At 38.9% G+C, this 20,389-nt stretch overlaps 1 protein-coding gene across 1 annotated transcript in view; it reads left to right on the top strand.

The window, feature by feature from the left end:
• The first annotated feature begins 636 nt into the window (after positions 1-636).
• FABP6 (fatty acid binding protein 6) overlaps positions 637-20,389 on the top strand; it is a 191,452-nt gene continuing 171,699 nt past the window's right edge. Inside the window, exon 1 of the mRNA XM_058167142.1 lies at positions 637-968. The gene's annotated coding sequence lies outside the window, so the exon portion shown is untranslated. The remainder of the gene's footprint in view (positions 969-20,389) is intronic.

Below are 20,389 nucleotides of genomic sequence, written 5' to 3'. Positions count from 1 at the left end.
GGAGGGCTTTGTGTTCCTCCACATAGGCCGTAGCCTCCGCAATTGTACTGATTTTTTCGTAATGCCCTCCCGGAAAATCATCAATCCTCTGGCATCAGCCATCTGAAGCCCACTCCTTCTGGTACAATTTGCTTGACAAAAAATAATATTTCTTTCTTTTTTCACGTACCTGTCTGGGAATCTGCCTCAGAATGGCTATCTCCCTGCCCCTGTAAATCAGTGCCCCACTCCTATGTTTTCTAAGAATTTCATCTCTCGTCTCTCTTCTCACAAATTTGACATGAACCTCTCTGGGAACTGCATGCGTGCGTGCATATTGCGAATTAACTCTATAAACTCGATCCACATCCCAATTCATGAAATCAACACCTCTCCCAAGAAATTCTCCCAACAATTTAGTCACAACATCTCTCAAGTCTTCTTGGTCCACTTCTTCCAAATTTTGAAACCTAAGGAAATAAGACATTTTATCCATCTGTAGTCCAAGCACAGCATTGCCTGTCGTCTCCTCTCTTTCTGCACTGCCGCATCTCACCCTCAAACCTTCCACTTTCTGCTTGTTTTCTGCTGAAACTTGTTGAGTATCCTTTAAATCCTTTTGGATAGTCACAATTTCTGCTCTTATTTCATCAATTTCTTGTCCATATTAGATAACTTTTCCAAAATTCTCTCCATCTCTCCAGCAGTTGGTCTCTGACCTTTTGCCATTAAGGAAAAAAAAAATACAAAATCCTCAGGCAGGCACAGTATCCTTGTAATTTCCTCCGGATCCACCAGGGGGCACTCACAGGAGCAACGAGTCCAGAGTACAGTTAGTCAACCAGGAAGCCGAAGGGAAGTGATGTCATCAAAATTCTCATAGTGAAGGCGGAAGCTGGACGCCACCACTGTTCCCCAGAAGGAGGGGCCTCAAACCTTCCCTCCTAAATTTCTCCATCACCTCTTCTCTCCAGAGCTCCACAAAACCGGTAATCTTCTTATTTTAAGTTCTCCTCTCTCCAGAATAACTCGTGCTCCTTCCAACCGCAGGGGAGAAAAAACCCCCCCCCACTCGGAGCACTCCACTCACGTTTACCGATATTCCTTCCTTCTCCTCCTCAATTCTTCTCCGTTCCTGTTCACCACCAGGCTGCTGCAGTTATAAATCCAATGCCCGGTGTCACGGGCACAGCGCCCAGGCGACGACCAAAATAATGGCCGCGGCCTGTGGCCTCCAAACCCCGCCAAGCCTAGGACGCGCCAGCATCGGTCCCCACAGTCCTGTATGTCGGCTGGGAGACCCCTGGCGAGCCGTCCGTGCGGCAGGTGTCCTTTTCGGAACACCTGGCCCCTGAGGGCCTCGGCGGCGGCCGGATTCGGGCGCTGGAGGCAGGAGAAGCCTTCCAGACGTCCGTTGCCGCTGGACACCGGAAGTCGTCTCCGACCTTAAAGTTCTTGAAAGTCATGGGTGTGGTCAAGTAAGGGAAGAAAAAAGGAAGAGGAAGAAAATAAAATTTACACCTGGAATTGTTTGTGTGACATGAATCTATTTGTAGTTGTCTTCCTTGCCTCACAATTGATTATATTCCGTAATTGCATGCAAAACTCTACCCTTATTAATTATTTATTTACTTTTAAGCTGTATTTACTTGTATACCATGCACTGTTGAAGGCACTGGGATGGCTCAATTTCTGGATCCTGATTTTCAAATCATTGAACTATATTCATCGCACTATAAGGCATATATTTCTGAAAATAATATTTACATCTTTACACTTGATGACACCCATTTAGCATCTGTAAAATAGTGTGGATAGTTAATATGAGTATACTGATACTGAGGATACTAAGGATTGGTATCTTGAACTTTTCACAATGTTCTGATTGAACGCAATATTAAGCTGAAATGGCTGTATTAACATTTTACATTAAGTTCCAAACCAACTGTACTAAGATGAATGAGGTATAAAATAAATAGTATTTACTCAACTACTTAACAATTTTAATATTAAAGTACTGATATTAAGCAGAAGAGTCTTTGGAAGATATACAGGGTGTTAAAAAAAACTAACAATAGGAACTATTTATTTTATTTTCAGTAAACTAAATTTATTAATGGCTATGTTCACAAACCAAACACTATGTACATAAAGCCATTCACATTTTAGTTTAGCATACTGTGAGACCCCAGCCTGTCTAGTTAGTTTATAGGTCGGTAGCTTATAGAGACTCATTAAACTGGGCTGATTGAATAAAACCTAATTATATTAATCAAATGTAAACAATCTGCAAACTCTAGAAATGAAAATCAAGGAACATATTTTTTAAAATGGGACTGATCAAATAAAAGGAAGACCAAACTAATGCCAAGAGTTACAGCAATCAGTTTTAAATTGACACTGAAATGTCAATACTAGTAATCTCAATATACTAAAATCAACTATTAAGAGTAAAGGAAACTAGAAGTCAAGATACACAGCACCAAAGTCAGCAATAAAGGTCTTATTAAAGGTCAAAGACACTTGGATGCCATGATGGGTACCTATAAAGATTAGAATTGTGCAGGCCGTTTTTCCCAGTGACACTCTTGGAAATGAAAGTTGAACTTTGAAGAAGCAAGATGGATTACGATGCTTTCAGACTTCGTTATTGAAGAGGATACTTGAGAATACAATAGACAGGAAAAACAACAGATCATGAAATAAATCAGTTCGGTGTTCTTACTTTAAGCACAAATGACCATTTTGGACACATTATGTGAAGTTCATGCTGAAAAAGGTGAAAGAAAAAAGGACAAACAGGAGGATGGATTTGGTTACAAAAGTGATGGGTACATTGTTAGAGGAACTGAAGGCAGGGGTGAAATGCTACCAGTTTGCACCAGTTCTGGCGAACTGGTAATATTAAAAGCTACCAGTTCAGGCAAACCGGTAGTAAAAAAATGCTACCGGTTCATCTGAAATGGTATTTCCGATGATCAGCTATGTCACGCAAAGGAATCCTGCTTTCTAGCGAATCTAAATCACGCGGCACAGCTGTTCTCCCCTGCTGTTCTACTTACCTTCTTAAGCCCCCTTTTTCCATGCTGCGTGGTAGTGCCTGCGGTGTGCCTGCATGCAAAGTGTGCGTTTGGCACTTACTGTGCATGTGTGTGTACGGTGTGCATTTGGTGCGCATTGCGCATGCATGCACAGCGTGCGTTTGGCACACACTGTACATGCATGCAAAGTGCCCGTTTGGCACACACCGCACTTGTGCGCACCGCGAACCTGTGGCAAACCTCAGAGGATTTCGCTATTGCCTGAAGGGGTAGATTGGGGACAGATGATCTTGACAAAAGTCTATGTAATCTTATGAGTTAGACCACAGTCAATGGATGCATTGTGCAAACAGCACTGGCTTTACACCTAAGCGTAACATTCACATACTCAGACTTCTACCAGAGGGCTATTGAAATCAATTATGATGACTTGCCATCAGTGGTTTACAGCTCCTTTTTGTCTTGATGTTTGGATTGTTTCTTAGAAGTTATAAAGTTCTTGAGCCTTCTATGACATTTTCAAGAATCATCAATGTTTCATGATTTCTACGGAGACTGAGAGACATAATGAAGAAAACTAATTATAAGCAGTTGTAGTTAGAATTTAAAGATACAGCTGTGTACAACATTGTTGAACTGGATTCCATATTGAAAATGTTATAGGAAGCAGGGATCTTCAGTATTATTTTGGAGGATTTGATATAATTTGAATAACTGCTTAGTTCCCAGTTGTAGGAACTTTTTTCATTCTATGCTCTGACAGAATATGGACGAAGAAAAAAAAATTCCGGACAAATCTCCAGTACTTCATTGTCTAAAACTAGAATCCCTTATTCAATTAACTGGAAGCAATTCAGTGAAACCTAAGCAGAGATATAAAACATTTTGTTATTCATTGGTTGCTACTACTGTACTAGCTTTGTTCACAGGGCCTTCAGAGTGCAGAGCAAATTGCAATGGAGAATCTCTTGGCAAGAAGACCATAAGAAATTCTGTAAGTCAGGGCTGGAGGGGAACAGTAGAAAGGAAGGGGACTGGGTAGACGGCACTGTTTGAAATTCAGTTCAGGCTGGAGGGATATCTTTTGTAATTAGCCAATCCTTGTGCCTTAGGAAAGCTCCAGGTGTGGCCATTTAAAGGATTTTAAATGCTGACTCAAGCTTTACTGCCTGTTTCCCCGTTTCTGTCCTTGAGATGCACTGGTATGGCCAGTCTGGGTGCCAGGCCTCAGAATGTAGCAAAGTCTGGAGACGACGCCAACCTGGCGCCATACCCTGCCCAGCCCTGGCTGGCAGGGAGGTGTCCCTGGCCCAGATGCTCCTGCAGGGGCAGGTTTCTCCAGGGTGGAACGTGCCTGTGTAGAGTGAGGCTGAGATGGAGTTCTGGTGAGATGGATCCTCCTCCACAGAGATGTTTGACATACCCAGTGGCTTCTCTCAGCACTTTGCAGACTGAGGAGCCTCCCAGGGAGTGAAGTCTGATGACTTGTTCGGTTTGGCCCTAATCAACAACCCTGAGGGACCCTGTCCAAGGGAGGCTGTTTGATTTGCCAGCAGATATCGCAAATGGATGTCTTGAGTCTTCAATTCAATAGCAATGTGTTTTCCCCCTCCTCTACCTAACGCTGCTTGGAAATGGATTTCTGAAGTTCAACCTTCTTTTAATGTGTAAAAACAAACAATCTCATATGTTTAAATAACTGACCTGGTTCACACATCATATTAAGGCATGGATTGCTTAAAATTCTTGGTTCCCCAACATAGGCCCCCCCTCTGCTCCATTCTGTTAGAGGTTACTTTCATTTTAAACAAAATTATAAAGGAGATAGTATAGCGTGAAGAAACAAAATCATTAGTATCCAGAATTGATTTATAAGTTCATGTTCTTGAAATTCCATATAGCCCTCAAGCATTGCTCCCCCCCAAAAAAAAGATGGTAGAAGCTGGGGGGGGGGAGGCAAAGTAGGGATTGAGTATTATGCTCAGCAAGACAAAGCAGCAAGAGTAGCTTTACCAGTTTGATTTTTTTTTAAGTTACTTAATTTTTTTTAAAGACTAGCCATGTATACTGTAGCACCTTTGAGAAATAGTGATCTCCTACTCCCCTCCACCCGCCCTGGAGATTTTATTTTCTTGTTCAGGATGTGAACTCAAAATGTGGAATGTACCTTTGGCTCATAAAAATGAATCCTGTTTAGCTTTTTTATAACATATATAGATTATTATCTAAGTCACTAAACCTGAAAGGAGAAATTTAGAAGGAGCCCAGGGACCTGTAACTCAATTTCCAGTCCTAGAGGGCCACAAAAGCTATTTGATTGGTGATATAATTAGAGTGTCTAAATGTTTCCCATCTTTAAAGCTAGGAAAAGCAGTGGGAGGCCTCTGGATGACACAGTATAGTAATTCTCAGTGTTAAAACTTCTTAGAATCTTAAAAAAAACCCTAAAATAAGGCAGCCAGCTATTGACAGCTTTGCTATTGAATTTCAGCAGTTATAATATCAAGGAGCAGGGGAAAGTACAGGTTCTTCATATGGTATCTGCACTAAACCATGATGGTCCTTTAGAGACTATCGTAGTTGGGTTTACACAACACACTTAAACCAAAATCAAACGAACTAACCGTATTATGGTTTAAGATAATGTGTGAATCTGGAGTGATTGAATTGATATTTTCTTCCCTCTGTCCTTGATAACTCCTGTTTGACTTCTATTATTTTTTTCAGGTTATTTTATGCATATCACTACCTTGTATGGCTTAAAATGAGTTTGGTTTGTGGATCACTGATGATTGGGAGGTCATCACTCCCCCGTTTTTAATGTAGCTTGGCTTTTCACTGAATTGCTGATAGGTTTGCCTTACGGTTGGTAACATGAGTGTAATATTTATATTCAGCTTACGCAGTTGAACACATTGGGCCAACGCCAAATTCACATAGGTGAGAATACATAGTATTTTCCACTAACATTTCTATACCACACATATACAGGTAGTCCTCAACTTATGACAGGACATTTACTGTTTGAAATTATGACAGACCAGCCAAAAGGTATTTATGTCTCACAATCACATGACCACATTTTGGGCACTTTGCAATCAACCCACATTTACAGTCATTCCACTCTCACATTACCGCAATTTATGGCATTTTTGTTAAAAAATGGCATGTGGTTTTTTGAGCCGTGGTGACGCAGTGGTTAGAATGCAGTACTGCAGGGCTAACTCACTTCTCACTCCAGGAGTTGAATTTTCACTGGCTTTCACTGACTCAGCCTCCATCCTTCCTAGGTTGGTAAAATGAGGACCCAGATTATTGGAGGCAATATGCTGACTCTGTAAACCGCTTAGAGAGGGCTGGAAAGCACTGTGAAGCAATATATAAGTCAAAGGGCTATTGCTATGTTTTGGCAAAAACAGCCCAGAACGAACAACATGCACAGCTTTCACTTAACAACCATGGCATTCACTCTATGACTATGACATTCACTTAACAACTGTTGCAAAAAAGGACATAAAGTAAGGTTTGGTCCTGTGATGTCCTGCTTTACAACCATCACAACTTACAACTATAACAGGCAGGCTTTTTTACAGTCATAAGTCAAAGACTGCCTGTATTTATCCCACTTACTACTTTCTCAATGAATTGGAACTTCAGTTTCTGACACAACTTCCCCCAGATTGGGGAAGGCTTCGTTCTTTTCAGCTTTCTAATAATTCTTTGCATAGCTATGGAAACTTGTGCTTCTCTGTGTGTTCATGTTTACGTATTTCATTTCTACTTCACTTTAATAGTTTTATGCATACTTTTAAGCAACTAGTCATGGTTGATATCTAAGATGTCAGAGCTGCATTATATTGCTCAGGTTTAGTATGTGACCACCGTACTGACTTTTCCTTTCCCAGACAGCAATAAAAAGATTAAACCAGCTTCCTCTGCTGGGAGGGAAAAGATTATGATCCTGGAACCATGTGCTCAAATATGGAACAATATTGGCCTTTGCAATTGCTCCATTGCCATCTTTATAGCAGGAAGAAAACAAACAGCTGGAGCTGTAAAACTGCAATTGTTCCATCTTTTAGAGTGCTTTAAGAATAATATACAGTATACAATGTTATTATTATGGAGCATTTTCCTAGTGAAAATAAATTTTATAAATTCAGAAATACTGTAAAAAAAAACCACAAATATCACTTCTACACAATTTTTAGAAAAGGTACATCAAGTATAAATGTACAGGAGAAAAGTGATGAGGTTAAATTCTATTAACTAGGGCTGCAATTTAACTGGATTTTATCTTATAGTTTATACAGCAACTCACTGGAACCAAGATGAAGCTCTAAGGAGGAAAAGATACTAAGGACTGGACATTCTCAGCTTGACTTTGGGAGAGTTTCCTATTTTCTTTCCCTGTGAAATATTCTAATCTCAGCATTTTTGCCTCTTACTCAGCCTCAGTTCAAGCTTTGCCATTCCCCATTAAAGCTCCAAACAGCCATTTAGAATTTTACCTGTACATCTTTCATGCTTTCTAATGGCTTGATAGCCTAAAATAGAGAACTGATTGTCATATTCTCTATCACTATTGACCTGCAAAGTTTTTTTTATTTAAATTTAGGTTGTGCTGTTCCACCTGGTCTTCTATTACCTGTCCCTAATGAGAAAGCGTCCTACCATGTTTTTATGATCATCTGGACATTAGTAGAAGACCAGGTTTGCTTATTTGAGACTGTTCCTCTGAGATCTTCATGTAGCACATTTGATTTTGAAAACTCAGGGCTATTGGCTCTAAATTCTCTCCATCTATTATACTTTTTTCTTTGTTGTTATGTTTTTTTTAAATGTTTTTAATATTTGCTAATGATTTTAGATATTTATTGTTTTAATTCTGTTGCACACTGCCTAGAGTTATTTGTTTGTGAGATGGGTGGCTCTATAAATTAGCTAGCTATATTAACTAGCTAGCTAACCACTCAGCCAGTCAAAGAAACAAACAGCCAGACAGATAGACGATTTGCATTAACACAGTTGAACCCCTTGTAACTTATTCATCCAGAGTTGAATGTCTGTCTGCCCAGCCCCATTTCCAGTTTACTAACACAGTCATGCCCTAGCAATACCAGTCTTCCACTTGATCCTACAATATTGTCTTTAAGTCTTTCCCTTCTTGAAATAATTCAATTGAAAATTTTACTCACCTGTTTCTAAGTTGATAGAAAAGATACTGGCATGAAATGCCTCCATTGCGAAACCCTTTCCTGCTTCTATTGCCTATGTTTTCAGTCACTTACGTTTCCTTCGAAGTAAGGGATAAAAAAGCCTAACAGATTTATATACTGTGAGACTGCGCTTGAGCAATATCAGCATTAAGGGCAAAATGCTGCTTTAGGATTGTTTCATGCGTGGACTGGAGATAAGGCAAGAATTATGGGGCTGCAGTAGGAAAAAATCCCATGTTGCCAGAGTATGTTTGTGGCATGGTTTGTTTCAAGTGTGGAAAGACCTTTCATCTCAAGACTATGAGTGAAACTGCCTTAAGTCGTCATTAAGTGCACTAGACTTAATGTATCAATTTCCATTTAACTGTACACCATCTTATTGTACCTTGAAGGCATGTAAAATCTGCAGTACCTTACACTCATTCTTTTGGAGAGAATGTCAGTTGACCTGTTGAGGATATGATGGGAGGTGGTTTAAAAGTGCTAGGATATATATTCACACATGGTATTTGTCCAATCTCTGATGTAGCTACTATTCTCCGCCCTTTGCCCTCTATTGGCCATCTTGTTTTCTAATTTTTTTTCATTCTATTATCTATCTGTTTCCCTTTTTTTTTAGACTAACCTTTTCTCCAGGCTTCCAGTTATCCTGTTTGGGGAAGAATAGGATAGGATTTTTTTCTATCTCAGTTTAATAGTATTCTGAAAACATGTTTTGGTCTTAAGATACAGCAGCCCCTCTTTTCTTCATTGCAGTTCCAAACCTCCCCTCCAAAAGCCCCCAAGAATCGATACTGGAGTGGCCTTTGGTTTTGTTTTTGCCACTTTTTTCTTAAATCTGTCAATTCCATTTATTTATTTCTTCTCTCCAGGAGAAGGGTTGCCCGGCATTTGGTCAGTTTCACTTCTGCTCTAAGGACTTACGGTAGCTAGTTGCACAATTATGGCACAGCCTGCTTCTTTGTTGGGCTATTTCTCCCTTGGTGTCTGCCCCTTTTTAAAATTCCACATTATTTTTCTTTGAGAAATACCCAAAATGGGTGTGTGGAAAGGCCCAGACAAACCAGCATGGAGCAAGACGGGAAGAATCCTGAAGTGAGACCCGCCCCATTCCTGCTGCAGCTAGAGGTTTTCCCCACAGCTTGGTGGTTTGCTGAAAGGGGATGGCAAAAAGCCATAGGAAAAAAATAGTAACCTTTGAGTATAATAATTGGCATGTTCATAAAAGTAAAGACAACACCATTCACTAATAGAAAAACAGTTGAATTGGCAATGGAAACTGCATACTGAATTCGTTTGTGCCAGTTCTCTCTCATATACAAGATCACACTTCATTGCTGTGTCACAATCAGTGTTTATAATTTCTTAATTCCAAGCTTGGATTCTATGCATGCTTGCCACATTTTAGATAAAAACACCTGTGTGTCTCTTTCAGAAACCAGTTTTTTGCTCTCTACTTCTTTGCAGCTGTTTGCCAACAGTCATGTTCAGTCTTTCCTAAAACGGGTTGACTTCCATTACTGAACTTAATTTTAAAAATAATGGAAAGATTTAATGATTCACTAACTTTATTTAACTGTATATTAATGTGTCATTATATAAATGGGCACTTGCAGGTAGTCCTCAACTTACAATTACAATTGGGACTGGAAAATTCATCATTTGTGCAGCCTTGAGGTATCATCTGACCACAACTTTTGATCTTCCCTATCAATTTCTCCATTGACTTTGGTTGTTGGAAGCTGGCAGGGAAGGTCGCAAATAGCGGTCACATGACTGCAGGACACTGCAAATGTTGTAAGTGCAAGCTGGTTGCCACCTGTCCAGATTGTGATCATGTAACTGTTGGATGCTGCAACAGTTGTAAATGTGAACACTGGTCATAAGTCACTTTTTTCAGTGCTGTGGTAACTTTGAATGATCACTAAACAAATGGTTGTAAGACTAAGACTACCTGTACAGTAGTTATACACATGAAAAATAAATAACAGCACAAGAGGGACAGAGACAAGTTCTAAGAATTGAAACTATATTTGGTGAAATGGTTGTCTTATCCTATAGCCACTCATTCTGAGAGGGGAGGGGAAAACCCCATTATAGATTTTCGGGAAATAGTCTATTAACTGAATAATGGCTTTCCAGTGTAGGGTTTATAGGCTATGCTAGGAAGCTGAGATTACACGTTGTTTTTTGCTATATGTTGTGATCTTATCACAGTAATAAATGCAGAATGATTGTGGATTCAAGTAGCTATATTTCAAACGAAGTGTGTGTGTGTGGGGAGGGAGAGAGATTTGACTATAGCTACCTATGTTTAGAATAGAATAGAATAGAATAGAATAGAATAGAATAGAATAAAATAAAATAGAATAGAATAGAATAGAATTTATTGGCCAAGTGTGATTGGACACACAAGGAATTTGTCTTGGTGCATATGCTCTCAGTGTACAAAAAAAGAAAAGATACCTTAATCAAGATACAACATTTAGAACACTAATGATGGTCATAGGATACAATTTAAATTTATAGAGATTGTGTAAAGTTCTAAAACCAACAAGCCCATCCATTATCATAATCTGTATATATCAATGTTCTGCCAACCAGTTTTCACCAACAGATACATTTGAGTATGCTCCATCAGTGTATCTTGTCTTATGCCCAGTCCTACAGTTCCTGACTCAGCTATTCTAATATATATATATATATATATATATATATATATATATATATATATATATATATTTGTTTTCTGAGGTTTTCACGGTGTTTGTATATAGGTCTTTGGTTGTTCGGGTTTTCTCCGTGTAAAATTGAAGTGTCTTGGCGACGTTTGACGAAGTCTCATTCGTCATCTTCAGGCTTCAGCTTGTGCTTCTGGGAGCAATGTGTGATCGCAGCTGTTTCTTCCTTTTAACTGCTAGTGGGGTTTGAACTGATTGGGTGGGAGCTTGGCTGTGCTCTGATTGGATGGGGTTTTTGTGCTCTGATTGGCTGGGGGTGTGTCCTGTTTGGGTGGGGGCTTGGTTGTGCTCAAATTAGTCTGAGTTGCAGGGGATCTGAGCTGGTGAGCTGCACTGCTGCTGTTTGGCTTCGTGTTCGTGGTCGTGCTACATCTTCGTAGTGGGTGTCAGTCTGCTGCATGTATGGATTGGAGGGGTTTGAAATGGCTAATGTTGCAGCTGCGGTCTGGCTTCTGGTCCTTGGTCGTGCTTCCTGATCAGTGTGGGTTTGGGTGTGCTTTCTGGGTGGATGTGTGGTGACATCCTGTGTGGACCTCGTGAGTGTGGGTCTGGTGTCATTCCTTGTGTTAAGGACTCGTTTGTCAATAAGGCGGGTTTCAAATGGCTGGTAGGCGGAGGTATCATCTCGTTTGTTCATGCTGTGTGGGCGTTTTCTATCTCGATGGCTTCTCTGATTATTCTGTTGTTAAAGTGTTCAGTTTTGGCGATAGTTCTGGTCTTTTTAAAGTCAATATCGTGTCCTGTGGCTTTAAGGTGTTGGACCAGGGAAGAAGTTGGTTCCTCTTTTTTGATTGAGTTCTTGTGTTCTTCAATGCGTGCACTTATTCTTCTGTTGGTTTGTCCAATGTATGTGGTGGGGCAGGCGGTGCATGGGATTTCATCTATAACGGACAAAAATACAAACAAATAGAAGGCGCACCCATGGGATCACCCCTCTCACCTGTCATTGCCAACCTCTACATGGAACACTTTGAAACCCAAGCACTAGAAAAATCTGATCACAAACCCAAACTCTGGCTCAGATACGTAGACGACACCTTCATAATCTGGCCACACGGGAAAGAAAAACTTGAAAACTTCTTCACACACCTCAATAGCCTACACCCCAAAATACAGTTCACCATGGAAATAGAAGTTAACAACCAACTTCCCTTCCTAGATGTCTTAGTCTACAAGAAACCCAATGGCTCCCTAGGACACACCATCTACCAGAAGAAAAAACACACAAACCGCTATCTGCACGCACTCTCACACCACCACCCAGCACAGATCAACTCCGTAGCCAAGACACTCATCTCTAGAACAAAACGCTTAGCTGATGAACAACACCTAAAAACCGAACTACACACTCTCACAAACGTACTAACATCCAATGGATTCCAGAGAAATAAGATTACCAAACTAATCCAAAAGAACCCCCACTAAAACCCAAGACAGAGAGCAGGAAAATGGCACAGCCCTCCTCCCATATATAAAAGGCACCACAGACAGAATCAGCAAGATCCTCCACAAACATAACATCAAGACAGCATTCTGCACAAACCAAAAAATATCCACCATCCTAAGAAACCCCAAAGACAAAATTGAGTTAGAAAATCAAGGAGTATATGAAATCCCATGCACCGCCTGCCCCACCACATACATTGGACAAACCAACAGAAGAATAAGTGCACGCATTGAAGAACACAAGAACTCATTCAAAAAAGAGGAACCAACTTCTTCCCTGGTCCAACACCTTAAAGCCACAGGACACGATATTGACTTTAAAAAGACCAGAACTATCGCCAAAACTGAACACTTTAACAACAGAATAATCAGAGAAGCCATCGAGATAAACGCCCACACAGCATGAACAAACGAGATGATACCTCCGCCTACCAGCCATTTGGAAACCGCCCTTATTGACAAACGAGTCCCTAACACGAGGAATGACACCAGACCCACACTCACGAGGTCCACACAGGATGTCACCACCACATCCACCCAGAAAGCAGACCCAAACCCAGACTGATCAGGAAGCACGACCAAGGACCAGAAGCCAGACCGCAGCTGCAACATTAGCCATTTCAAACCCCTCCAATCCATACATGCAGCAGACTGACACCCACTACGAAGATGTAGCACGACCACGAACACGAAGCCAAACAGCAGCAGTGCAGCTCACCAGCTCAGATCCCCTGCAACTCAGACTAATTTGAGCACAACCAAGCCCCCACCCAAACAGGACACACCCCATCCAATCAGAGCCCAAAAACCCCCATCCAACCAGAGCACAGCCAAGCTCCCACCCAATCAGTTCAACCCCCCACTAGCAGTTAAAAAGGAAGAAACAGCTGCAATCACACATTGCTCCAAGAAGCACGAAGCTGAAGCCTGAAGATGACGAATGAGATTTCACGAAACGTCGCCAAGACACTTCCAATTTTACGGAGAAAACCGAATAACCAAAGACCTACATACAAACACCCGCGAAAACCTCAGAAAACACACACACACACACACACACACACACACACACACACACACACACACATATATATATATATATATATGGGATGAACCTGTAAATAGCAGAAGCAATGGTTTTTTTCCTGTTGCTTTTTTGAGTGTTTATTAATAGCTCAGTTATTATTTCCCTTATTGTCACAATAAAATCAAATATATAAGAGAAAACCAGTGTGGTGTAGTGGTTAAGACGATGGATTTGCATTAGAAATGCCACTGAAGTTTACTGACTTTGACCAATTGTACCCTCTCAGCCCAATCTATTTATAGGATGAAGGTTGTAGAGAAAAGTGGAAGGAAGGAAAACCATATGCACTGCCTTGAGCTCCTGAATGAAAAAGCAGAATACAAACATATAAACCCAAACAGGTAGAGAGTATTGCTGCCATTTGGCTGGCAGTAGTCCTCGATTTACAATAGTTTGTTTGGTGACTGTTCAAAATTACAACGGCACTGAAAAATGTTATGACCGTTTTTCATAGTTACAACCTTTGCAGCATCCCCATGTTCATGTGACCAAAATTCAGATGCTTGGCAACTGGTTCATATTTATGACCTTTGCAGCTTCCCAGGATCCTGTGATCAACTTTTGTGACCTTCTGATAAGCAAAGTCAATGGGGAAACTAGATTTCTTTAACAACCAGGCTACTAACCTATCAACTGCAGTGATTCACTTAACAACTGTGGCAAGAAAAGTCATAAAATAGGGCAAAACTTACTTAACAAAAGTCTCATTTAACAACAGAAATTTTGGGCTCAATTTGCTCATACATCAGGGACTGTCTATATTTAGAGTCAAAAACTTCATATTCGTAGGGAGTATGTCTTTTAAAAGACAAGCATTATCATATAACAGATATTAAACAATCCTTGTCGAAGATCTGAGAAAATAAATGCAGGACATAAAGCGAACAAGCAAAATGCTAAATAAAAATGCCATGTCGTAAGTAATAAAGGATATACTATAACATTTATCACCTGTTAAATGTTAAACATGGAAGCCAAATGTTAGAAGGGAAATAACTGTGATATTTCAGAGTGGTACATCCTACAAACTGAAAATGATGTGTGCTTTTGTCACCTATTGCCTTCCATTGGGAAATGTTTTAGTTTTTCTCTTTTTTGATACTGCTTGCCTTTTGAGATAGGACAGCTGCCCCTATCCTGCCATTTCCCCTTCCTCTTTGGGAAAATTCAGTGGGGGTGGAGATGGGTATTATATTTAGTGCTTCCTATCCAGTGATCCCAAAGGGCTTTCCACAGATGGGGAACCTGAAGCCACAGTGGGGAAGTGAGTCATTCAGCTTTACATGCTGAATCAGTAAGAAGCCCAGGAATAGAATTTCAGAGCCCTGACAGCAAACTCCTCCCAACCCTAGACAATCTCATCCCTTTATCAGAGGATATAACAAGAATTGCTTTAATCTATGGGCAAACATTTCCTTTTCATGCCTATTTTCAGAGAAGTCTTGTATGGTTTAAATACATATTCAAAAAGTTACTGAAGGCTCTGGCTCTGTGTGCAGCTACCTAACGGGACATTCATCTGAATACTGTGCTGATATTCATGCAACATGCATTCTTATGCTTAACATAATAACACATTGCTCAACACAGGTTTCTAGTTTTGCACAGAGCTATTTTCATAGATTGGATTCACACAGGACACATTGTAGACCATGCAAATTCAGCCATTGGGGCTTGCCTCTTAGCAAATTGCACACAATTACATTATTTCATTCAGGGAAAAAATCAAATAATCTGGAGTTCAAATAGGGTATCCATACTGAAGTAAATGCAGAATAGAATAGAATAGAATAGAATAGAATAGAATAGAATAGAATAGAATAGAATAGAATAGAATAGAATAGAATAGAATAGAATTTTTTATTAGCCAAGTGTGATTGGACACACAAGGAATTTGCCTTGTGCATATCTCTCAGTGTACATAAAAAGACAAGATACATTCATCAAGAATCATAAGGTACAACACTTAATGATAGTCATAGGCTACAAGTAAGCAATCAGGAAACAATATCAATATAAATCGTAAGGATACAAGCAACAAAGTTACAGTCATAAGTGGAAGGAGGTGGGTTATGGGAACAACGAGAAGATTAATAGTAGTGCAGATTTAATAAATAGTTTGACAGTGTTGAGGGAAATTATTTGTTTAGCAGAGTGATGGCATTCAGGAAGAAACTGTTCTTGTGGCTAGTTGTTCTAGTTTGCAGTGCTCTGTAGCGTCGTTTTGAGGGTAGACGTTGAACAATTTATGTCCACTCCAGGATTTGAGGGGTCTGTAAATATTTTCACAGCCCTCTTTTTGACTCGTGCAGTATACAGATCCTCAATAAAAGGCAGGTTGGTAGCAATTGTTTTTTCTGAAGTTCTAATTATCCTCTGAAGTCTGTGTCTGTCTTATTGAGTTGCAGAACCAAACCAGACAGTTATAGAATATACTTCTATTACACTTAATTCAGGGCCAGGTTTTTGAAAAGGGATAAGTAGTCTGTGACCTAATTATCCCTTTAACTTTTAGTCCAAGAGCTGGGATTTGTAATCACATAGTTATTCCCATAAAATCACTTAGCTATTCCCATTAATTTACTTAATTATATCTACTCTTTGAGCTAAAACAATAAGGTATCTTAAACTTTCTGTGCTGTCTATATCTTGATTGTTCTATAAATTATAGCAAAATCAAGCATGGGTTTCTGAAAATCATTTCATCTGGTTGGAACTTTGTTTTGTTGAAACAAACAGTTAATTTTTTAAAAAATTTCTTTTGTCACAACAGAATACACAAACAATTGTTATAGATAAAACAACATATTTTGAAGAAAATATACATATATGTATAAAAATATGCATCAGCTATATCAATTTGATATGATGAAGGGAACAATAGGACAGGAATGGTAGGCACTTTTGTGCTCTTATGCATGCCCCTTATAGCTCTCTTAGAAATGGGGTGAGGTCAATAGTAGACAGTTTTTGGTTGAAGATTTTGGGATTTTGAGTAGAGACTATGGAGTCAGGTAATGAGTTCCAAGCATTAACAACTCTGTTACAGAAGTCATATTTTCTGCAATCAAGTTTGAAGCGGTTGACATTTAGCTTGAATCTATTTTTTGCTCTTGTAATATTGCGATTGAAGCTGAAGTAGTCTTTTATGGGAAGGATATTGCAATAGATGATTTTGTGTGTTAAACACTAAAAATTTCATTACATCATGCATTGTTTGTAAGTGAAGGGTCATCTAGCATATACTGAAGTGAATATCCTATCCTACATTAGATAGAAATCTTATTGAAGAATATTTTACCAATACACCATAGGCCAGATTAGCACACAAAGCTGACTAACAAATCCTTCAGTTACTATTATGTACACACTATATACTATCCAGCTCCACTAAAAGATGAGAGACAGACAGACAGACAGATTGCAAGTAGCTTTTAATAGTATATTAATTATGATTTTTAAAAGAAAACTTATAAAGAAAAACAATTTCTAAATGTTGGTACTTTTTATTAGCCAAATGCATGCACTGCAATTCTAGTGAAGGACTCAAAAAAAAAAAAAAAGTGGGTGAGAGAGGTTATTTCTGAGAACTCTTCTCTTGAAAACCTGAAACATACCCAGTACAACAACCAATGTTGCCTGGAAAGCTACCACAAACCAAATATCCTCAGATCTAAGCGGTTTCATAGCCACCTACAATTATTCATTTTAATAGTCCTTCCTTCTGCCTATATTGATTACACATTTAGTTTGACAATTTTTACACATTCATGTGGTACTTGGATATATGAAAAGCAAAACTGTGGCAAATATCCAAGGTATGATACATGTACTATCTCCAGCTAATGCACACTTTTTCAGTTGAGGTTTCTGGCTCATTGTTATCTATCAAATCCAGAACCGTTGCCATTCTGGATCTTAATCCAGATATATTAACAATTAAGATAATCCATGATAATGGTAGTTTTGGGTCTGAATAACACAATAAATCTAAAATATCAGATTTGCACATTGTAGGATAAAAATGTAGCTACACACAAGTTTGCTAAGAAAAGTTTATAGATAGTTATTAATGCAAATACAAATACGTATTGTTACATAATATACAACATAGATAGATCATAATGTATGTCAATCGTTCACTGAAATTCTTTCCTCAATATCTCAATGGTAAAAATACCAAGAAAGCAGTTGACAAAATTGCACCATTTTTTCCTGCTCCAGCCATTGCTTTTATACCTCAAAAGGTCTTTAGGAGAGATTTAGATCTGGACTGGAAGCATCAAGAACTAAGGTTAGGATTTAGAGAGAAGAGCAGTCAAATACTAATGTCTGGCTCACAATACCCCAAGCTATTTCTTTTTTGCATGTTGATTTTGATTTGTTCATTAAACACTGGAAAATCACGGCTGAGTGCAATATGTGAAGCTAGTGACAGGATATAAAAGCTATTACCATGCCTAGCAAAGTCAAGGGATTCTCAGTTGCATTTTCTGGCAGTTAGTAAGGGGCCTCCATAGTGGTGGTCCCTTACTATAAATAACATAAGGAAGTTTTCATTGCTCTATAGTCAAGATATAGTTTTTCTTTGGTTCCAGCTTTTCTGATTTCTTAACTTCCATTATGTTGGTTATCTGTGTTTTTAAATATTTCAATAGATAGGACTGTATTCTTGACTTAAATGTGCGATTGGACTAGTAATTCTACTTCTGTCTAAGCTTCTTTCTCATAATTTTCTATTTTTTACTACTGTTTTTACTGGTTTATTATTTTTATTCCAGTCTTAACTGATGGAATATGAAATTCGCAGTCTATGTAGTGTATAAAAAGTGGCTGGCTCGTATAACATGCTAATCTATTGTTTATGGAGTAAAATAGTCATTGAAGTTCATATAGTTCACTAAATCATAAATGGCCTAAAGCATGCTAGTGTAGAAATATAGTAAATAAACAAGCCATACCTTACATACCACAAATGGCTGAGTTCACAAAACAAACTAAGTCAAACAAAACACATTATAGGCATAGTTAATGTATGGATGAACTCATTAGAAAATGCATTACCAATAAACTGTATACTTTAACTCTTGATTTCTGCCTTCTTCCTTATCCATATCCCCAAATTAAAATAGACATGTCATAATACAAGATTTTGCTTCCTTCACTGTTCTAAAATTGTATTAATTTTTTTTGTCCTTTAAATGACAGATAGCAACTAAAACAATGTACTTTTATTGTTTTAAAATGTTTTTAGTGTTTGAAGTGTAATACAGATAGTCCTTGATTTACAATAGTTCATTTAGAGTCGGTTCGAGGTTACCACAGCACTGAAAAAAGAGAGTAATGACCGTTTTTCACACTTACAATGTTGCAGCATTCCTATGGTCACATGATCAAAATTCATATGCTTGGCAACCAACACATTTTTATGACAGTTGCAGTTCCTGGGTCATGTGAGCTCATTTGGTGACCTTCGGACAAACAAAGTCAGTGGGGAAGGCAGATTTACTTAACAACCGTGCTACTAATTTGACAATGATTCACTTAACAACAGTGGCAAGAAAGGTTGAAAATGGGACAAAACTCACTTAACAACTTTCGCTTAGCAACAAAAATTTTGGGCTCAATTGTTGCTGTAAATTGAGGACTACCTGTATATCTTTTTAATTGTAAGCCACCCTGTGTCATTGATTGGGATTGGCGGCTATAGAAATTGAATGAATAAATGAATGAATGACTGGAAATAAAATGATCTCTGTAAATATGTATAATGTTCAATCAAAATCCACAAACTGATATTCCTGCTTGATTTTTATTATACATTTCAAATGATGGTTTTAAAAAAATAACTTCATCAACCTTAGCATTTGTATTTGTTTATTGATCAAATTTATATAGTTGCCATCTCACCGAAGGTAACTCTAGGCAGCACACTTTTGAGTTGCTTGAAAACTTCATCATGGTATTCTACATGAAATGTTATGGGGGCAATCATATTTTTGTATGCTACAGAACTAGATAAATGACCTAAATTATGACAAATACTGGAAGGCTAATCAGGATATAACACAATTTCTTTGTAAAAGAAAGCTCATTTGGATATATCAACTTTTATTGCTAAGTTGCTTCAGTGCATCAGTGCAATAGAGATATTTTGTATATTCTCTCTCTCTCTCTCTCCCCCCTCCCGTCCTTTCCCTCCCCCTCTCTCATTGTGCAAGGTTGGGTACCTTTTAGATGTTTGCCATAGAAGAGAGTTTTCCCTGCCACACCCAGCCGCACCTTAACCTTCACCCTCTTGCCTGATGCCTGGGTTAAGCAGGCAAACAAAGGTAACGATTAAATGGCAACGCCAGGGGCTGGCACTTCCTGCTATGGTACTAGGGAACAGAACAAAATCTAAGACTGACTCTTGTTCTAGCCTGATAGAGCCTACAGTGTTTGTCTATCTGGAACACATCCTTTCATCACTTATGATTTACGCATTTTTGCAATAGGATCTGTGAGGTTGCTTCCCTTTTCTTTCAGTTCTGTCTTCATGCTATTTAGTTCCACACATTTTACTGTATGTTCTAGCATTTCAATAGTTCTGCGTATATGAGGCTATCTTTTACAAAAAGTCACTGAATCTAAAAAATATCCAAGTAGCACATAAACTCTCTCTTCCTGAAACTATAGTATGCGACCTATCCCTTGACACTACTCTTCGATTCTTACTATGCCACAGAGCCCCTGACTATGACATTACCCATGCAAATATGCTAACCTCAATGCTAACATGGGCTACCTCTTGCCCATATCCTCTCATCTTCCTGGGTGACCTAAATCTACCTCTCATTAACTGGACAACTAATGAATGCTCAACTGACCCAATCC

This window comes from Ahaetulla prasina, chromosome 2 (assembly GCF_028640845.1).
Source record: "Ahaetulla prasina isolate Xishuangbanna chromosome 2, ASM2864084v1, whole genome shotgun sequence".
Lineage (NCBI taxonomy): Eukaryota > Metazoa > Chordata > Lepidosauria > Squamata > Colubridae > Ahaetulla > Ahaetulla prasina.
Note: the sequence above shows the minus strand (reverse complement) of the source record. Positions and strands in the feature narration are given on the sequence as shown.